This window comes from Dama dama, chromosome 30, assembly GCF_033118175.1.
Source record: "Dama dama isolate Ldn47 chromosome 30, ASM3311817v1, whole genome shotgun sequence".
NCBI lineage: Eukaryota > Metazoa > Chordata > Mammalia > Artiodactyla > Cervidae > Dama > Dama dama.
Window position 1 is genome coordinate 44,013,117 of NC_083710.1, and position 7,524 is coordinate 44,020,640.

The following is a 7,524-nucleotide window of genomic DNA, read 5'->3' on the forward strand; positions in this document are numbered from 1 at the left end:
GAAGAAGTCATTTTCTTTTAGTGAGTTGTAGAAAGATTCTTGGGTAGATGCCAGATTCATTATTGCTTCCCAGTAAGTTCCTGAGAACCAACCACCTCATGACTTAGAATGAAATAAATCATGAGAATGAAACAGATGGTTGGAAATTCTGAGATTTCACCTCTTTCCTGCACGTCTGTGAGGAGAATCCATCCAAAGCTGTGCCGGCCCAGTCCTGCAGTGGATACTTCCTTGACCTTCCATGGCAGTTTCCATGTGTCTTGGCAAAGAGTTAATGGCTTCCTTGCCTTTTGCAATCCCAACCCTTCCTGTTAGCCTTTAATTTCTAAAAAAGTTTATTCCTAAATTACGTAAGGCAGTTTATAGGTAGTTATATAAGGTAGTTTATAGTTTTTTTGTTTGTTTGTTTTCTTTGTTTTTCTATTATTTTCCCTGACCAACATTGATTCAAAATTCTGTTCTAAAAGATGCCTGAGCATGCCAGTTACTATAGAGCTGACTGATTCTAAGATGATGAGCACGTGCAGATCCTACCAGCTCAGTAGGTATGTTTGAATGTATGCTTAGGTGACTGCTGAAAGTAATTAAATTTTTTTTTTTTAAAGTAAAAAAGCAAACAGATCATTCTGATTCTGGTAATTATAGTATCCTATCTATTTTCTGGAGACTTTTCTTTCCAAAATGCTGTTTCAAAAATATATGAATATTTGTGGTTGAGTCAAAGCAACGTTCTGTTTAGATAAGGTGGAATGAGATGTTTGTAAGTGTCTTGTTTGAATGGAGAACTCATGATTAATGTTAATAAATCAAAGCACCTATCCACTAGGAACCTTTCCTCAATTTTGTTAAGAGTAATTTTGGAGTTAAAAAGAAAAATAAATGGGTGACTAAGGCAAACCATAAAACTCTTTGCCTCTCACTTTATATGTTTGTAAAATCAGGGTAAAAATAGCACCTTTTGTGTGAATTGAGTAACAAAAATAGTTAAAGATAGATTACACAATGCTTGTAAACATGTAATGCATTTTAGCTTACTGGGAGAAGCAGGATTACAGGGACTTTATGTCTTTTGCCTGTTAGTGTTTTCTGGGCAAGCTAACATTTGGACGCCTTAATGATGTTACTAAGCTATCTAGAAAAAAAAAAAATCTTGAATTTGTATTGACTTTACTTATTTCAGAGAGTTAAGAATGTCTCCAAATTCAGTTCTTTAGTATTGAATAATGGAAATAAACACTCCTTATGGGTCTCCTAATGCTATACTTTGCTCATTCTACCCCAGCCAGGGCCAAAGTTCCTGGAATGCTACAGTTGTCAATCTCCTAACATAATTGGCTTCTATCTCAGTTTGAATTAAACATTTGTGTTGCTGACAAAAATTCAAAGAACCAAATCGTTTCTTCTCTGAGAAAGAGTAGAAGACGTGAAATAATCCTCAAAATAATCAACATGCGGCTTTCTTGATAATGTACAGCTACTTGCCTGTAAAATAATGATAGTTATGAAAAATATTTTAAAGATCCACTTATTTCTTAGGATTTTCTAAGATGAAATGACATATACTTTATTTAGAAATAAAAATTCACACTGAATTAACTAAAATTATATTTCAGCAAAACTAATACCAACACTGCTGCTGCAGCTGCTAAGTCACTTCATTCGTGTCCGACTCTGTGTGACCCCATAGACGGCAGCCCATCAGGCTCCCCTGTCCCTGGGATTCTCCAGGCAAGAACACTGGAGTGGGTTTGCATTTCCTTCTCCAGTGCATGAAAGTTAAAAGTGAAAGTCAAGTTGCTCAGTCCTGTCCGACTCTTTGTGACCCCATGGACTGCAGCCCACCAGGCTCCTCCATCCCTGTGATTTTCCAGGCAAGAGTACTGGAGTGGCTTGCCATTGCCTTCTCCGATACCAATACTAACTCCATATAAATTTTGGAAATCAAAAATACATTTTGATAATCATAATATAGACTACAATTAGGATTGCATTAACTGCTGAGCTCTATGTTATGTATATTTGCTCATATCAAAAGCTCACCCAGCCTTGTACAGTTTTAAAAATACACAGCAAATATTTTTTTCACTAACTTTTTAGGGCTACAGTGAGGTCAAGTAAGGCTATACATGTAAAGAAGGAAATATGTTAGAACTCAGACAATATTGAAATTAAAATACATCAAGACTTTTTGACTTTCAAGATATGTTAAATATGCCAAAGTAGTACTTTTCAAATATCAGCCATCATTAACTTTCTCTTATCCTCTGTTCCTTATATCTAATCAGTTGTCTACTCTGTTAATTATTCCGTCATAAATTTGTTTTTTTGTTATTGTTATTCCCATATTAATTCAGATTTTCCTAAAAAGCCTGTAGTTATTTTATAGTTACTTTTCTTCACTCTAATCTATCACTCCATTTTAATCTGTTTGATTGGTTCTTATCAGACTTGTTCTCCTAAAGTATTAGATTCATTATCAGAATTCTCTGATAAAGGCCTTTAAGTAGTTTCACTGTTTTAGTTCTTTATTTCTCTTAATGTGTTTAGGCTTTATCACCTGTGTTTCCTTTGTGGATCAATCAGACATGCCTTTGGTGGACTTTGGAGATGGACAGGCCTAAATTGACAGCTTGAGTTTGTCCTCTAACTGTGAGATGTGTTTGAGTTCTTCAGGCTCTCTAAATAAATGCCTGTCTACGAATTAGGCTTCCCTGATAGCTCAGTTGGTAAAGAATCCACCTGCAATGCAGGAGACCCTGGTTAGATTTCTGGGTCACGAAGATCCGCCAGAGAAGGGATAGGCTACCTCACTCCAGTATTCTTGGGCTACCCTTGTGGCACAGCTGGTAAAGAATCCTCCTGCCATGTGGGAGACCTGGGTTTGATCACTGGGTTGGGAACATCCCCTGAATAAGAGGAAGGCTACCCACTCCAGCATTCTGGCCTGGAGAATTCCATGGACTCCATGGGGTCACAATGAGTCTGACACAATTGAGCAACTTTCACTTTCACTTTGGGCTTCCCTGGTGGCTCAGGCAGTAAAGAATCCACCTGCAATGCAGGAGACCCTGGTTCAATCCCTGGGTCAGGAAGATCCTTGGAGAGAGAACGGCAACCCACTTCAGTGTTCTTGCCTGGAGAATTCCATGGACAGAGAAGCCTGGTGGGCTATAATCCATGGAGTCCCAAAGAGCTGGTCACACTGAGCGACTAACACTCTCACTTTCAGTAATTACCATGGAGAGAAAAATGTGTACCTGCCTCAAAGAACTGTTATGAGAGTTGAAATGAAGTAATACAAGGTCTCAGAGCTCCTTGTGCATGGGTTTTCCCTTGGTTTGATTTTTGGCTTTCCCCACAGCACATCTCCCAAACACCAGTCTTCATTTCCACATTAAGTAAAGAAACCAAATAAACTGAGACTGACTCCGTCCTCTTGATCAGAGTAAATGTCTGCTTCTCCAAACTTGCTGAAGGAAGAAAAAAGCAAGAAGCAACTGAACATATGATGAAGCAAATGGCAGATTGAATGAACAAGCCAGTGAAGAGAGTTTGAAAGAACAGAAATATAACGAACTCCACCAACCAGTTTTTTTCAGAGGCAGTCAGAATTGCTCACCAAAACCCAACATTTTGGGGTGACACTATTTGCCAACCATCTACAAGTGTCTGCACTGCTTGTGGAGGAGGAAGAAGAGTGCTGCACTTCCTGATAGGAATTGGATTGACAGAATTTGATGATGTTAAATCAGGTTACAGAATATATTTTTATTTTAATGAGAACTCTTACTTCAAAAGTAAAATTCTCGCCAAAGAATTTCATCTGAATGAGAGTGGTGATTCATCTTCAAAGTCCGCTGAAATCAAATGGAGATCGGAAAGGATTTGACTAAACACACAGGAAGAAACACAGAAGAAAGCCAGCAGGAAGAGGCAGTATGAGGAACCAGAGAGCTTCTTCACCTGGTTTACTGGTCATTCTGATGTAGGTGCAGATGAGTTAGGAGTGGCCATCAAAGACGATATTTGGCCAAATCCATTACAGTACTACTTAATTCCTGACATAGATGATGAAGAAGGGGAAGGAGAATAAAAAAATGAGGAGGAAAATTGGAAGATATTCATGAATGATGGGATGAAGATGAAGGGAAAGAGGAAGGAGATGAAGATGAAGGAGAGGATGACTAATGGAACACTAATGGATTCTGGCTTTCTTTCTTTCTTTCTTTTTTAATTTTCTCTAGTTCCTGAGAGCAATTTGCAGTACTTTTTTCCCTTCTTGTGCAGTCATCCTGTTTTTGAGGTCCCTTTTCTTCTTTATACCATGTTTCTCAAATTATTACTTTGAGCACAATTCAAGGGGTGGGAAAAGAATCTCCACCCCTTTCTGTTCCAAATCAATGTTTATCCTTCCTGTCTCTACAAAAACTCTATGGAATCAACACTACCATCCTCTTTGGGAAAAAGCAAATCCTCTGCTCCCTTAGCTCTTCTGAAAGCTGGAGGGTACTAAGCTCCTTCGTAATAGGACACACATTTTTTAGCTTTTGTTCTTTCTTTCTCTATATATTGGGCTCAGACATTATACTGTGCCTCTGTGTGAATAGACAGCATTTACCAACTTGTATCTGTCAACTTTCTCTTGTTTAGAAAAAAAAAACACAAAACTTTAAAAAATGGGGTTACAGAAGGTCAGCAAAGTGTGGGTTTGAGATGTTTGATTGGGCTAACTGGGCATTTTGACAACATATCTTTTCCTTTGGCATGTTTAGTTGTAATGTTTATGGACATACTTGCAGTTTAAGGTGATACTTTTAACATAAAATTCTCTCCTGATTATGACTTGAGCCCTGCCACTCAATGGGAAAATCAGTAGAACCTGTAGGATATTATTTGCAATTGACATTCTCGATTGTAACTTTCTGCTTATTGTTAAATTTTTCTTTTTGTTTCACTGGAAAGGAAAGGTGATGCTCAAAAGTGTGCAAGTTGCTTTGCTACAGTAAAACTAAATGTTTGCACAAAAAGGATTTGTTGCTTTTCTCTCAGAACAAACATATTTAATGTAACTTGCCAAGTTTGTCTTGCATAACATTATTGTCAAACTTTGTCACCTTAACTTCACACTTCTGATACACTTTGCAGGATGATCTTACCGCTATGTTATTTGAGTAACGGCATTTGAAAAAAAGTGTCTCCATAGCAAGGAATGACTTCCCTGGCGGCTCAGTGGTAAAGAGTCTGCCTGCAATGCGGGAGACCTGGATTCGATCTCTGGGTCGGGGAGATCCACTAGAGAAGGAAATGGCAACCCACTCCAGTACTCTTGCCTCAGAAATCCCAAGAGAAGAGGAGCCTGGCGGTGCTACAGTCCATGGGGATTACAAAAGGGTTGGACATGACTGAGCGATTAAACAACAGTAGCTAGGAACTCATCCTGGGTATAATTTGCCATCAATTTTTGTAATTGTTTACATCATTCAGGATACCAGATTGCTGAAAACTCAGTTCTTAATACATTGTACCCTTGACTTGAATCTCACATTGGCATTTCAAAATATGGGCTTTTATTTACCTGGATATGATAATAGTGCCTGCCATCCTCATCAGACAGACCTGGTGCTCTACTGCAGGGTTCATACACAACAGGGCGATTGTTGGCGTGCCTTCACTGGCACTGTATTATGTGGCCAAGAAGACAAGCTTTCAGAATAAGAAGTGCATATTGGTGGCTAAGAAACTCAGGTTATTCGTACTTCTGTCTCAAAATACCAGTTCTTTAGCATATGGCACTCAAATGAGACATCTCTGTGTGAATCTGGATGTGAAGATGGACTCTGTTCTATGTGCTAAATGCCACTGAGCATAAATAACATTTTGAGAAGCTACCTAATGTATAAGCTTTTTAATGCTGTTAAAATATAGTAGCTAAAATAAAATGTCATTTAACTTTTTCAGAGATGAATGAATGGACAGCCTGGTCAAATTCAAAGCTTTTTATATTCTATCAATAGGCAAAGTATAATAGAAACCTGTCTAGATTGGATAGTATGCAATTTCTGCACAGTTCTCTGTAGTAAATACATCACTGCATATAGGTCAGGAATCTTGCTCCAACACATAATTTAAAAAAAATCTAAAAATATAATAGAGCATGTGCTGGTTTCAGTGCCTAAATAAATATTAACCATTCAAAGTGTACTTTTGCCTAAAATTAAAAAAAAAAAAATGTAACTCAATAATGTTTAAGAAGGCAGCCCATGTCAGTGACTGTTTAAATATACCTGATCTGGGGCTTTTGCACATTTTGCCTCTGCATTTTTCGGTCAAATCACTTGTCTTTCACCCTTTCCTCCCAGGGATCACTGCTGATCCTACTGGAAAAATCTAAAGCTTATGGATACTCTCCCATGTAGGAGGTAGAACATTCAGACCTTGAGAGCTACAGGGGGACTTTGCACTGTTTGGCTTCATAGCCTCTTCATATACTGGCCTAATCTAACTGCATCTTGTTTTCATTTCTTCTTAATGTCCAGGGCTCCACTAAATAGATCTTTTTCCAGTTTTTTAAGAAATCTCCACACTGTTTTCCATAGCGGCTGTACTAGTTTGCATTCCCACCAACAGTGTAAGAGGGTTCCCTTTTCTCCACACCCTCTCCAGCATTTATTGCTTGTAGACTTTTGGATAGCAGTCATCCTGACTGGTGTGTAATGGTACCTCATTGTGGTTTTGATTTGCATTTCTCTAATAATGAGTGATGTTGAGCATCTTTTCATGTGTTTGTTAGCACTGCCATATGACCCAGCAATCCCACTTCTGGGCATACACACTGAGGAAACCAGATCTGAAAGAGACACGTGCACCCCAATGTTCATCGCAGCACTGTTTATAATAGCCAGGACATGGAAGCAACCTAGATGCCCATCAGCAGATGAATGGATAAGGAAGCTGTGGTACATATACACCATGGAATATTACTCAGCCATTAAAAAGAATTCATTTGAACCAGTCCTAATGAGATGGATGAAGCTGGAGCCCCTTATACAGAATGAAGTAAGCCAGAAAGATAAAGAACATTACAGCATACTGACACATGTATATGGAATTTAGAAAGGTGATAACGATAACCCTATATGCAGAACAGAAAAAGAGACACAGAAATACAGAACAGACTTTTGAACTTTGTGGGAGAATGTGAGGGTGGGATATTTCAAAAGAACAGCATGTATGCTATCTATGGTGAAACAGATCACCAGCCCAGGTGGGATGCATGAGACAAGTGCTCCGGCCTGGTGCACTGGGAAGACCCAGAGGAATCGGGTGGAGAGGGAGGTGGGAGGGGGGATCGGGATTGGGAATACATGTAAATCCATGGCTGATTCATATCAATGTATGACAAAACCCACTGGAAAAAAAAATAAAAGTAAAAAAAAAAAAAAATAGATCTTTTTATTCTAACCACTCTCAGCACTTTCTCATCTGTTATGTACTGAATATTTGCATCCTCCCAAAATTCAGAAT

At 38.5% G+C, this 7,524-nt stretch overlaps 1 pseudogene; it reads left to right on the forward strand.

Moving 5' to 3' along the window:
• The first annotated feature begins 477 nt into the window (after positions 1–477).
• LOC133049342 (protein SET-like) lies at positions 478–4,188 on the forward strand (annotated as a pseudogene).
• The last annotated feature ends 3,336 nt before the right edge of the window (positions 4,189–7,524 follow it).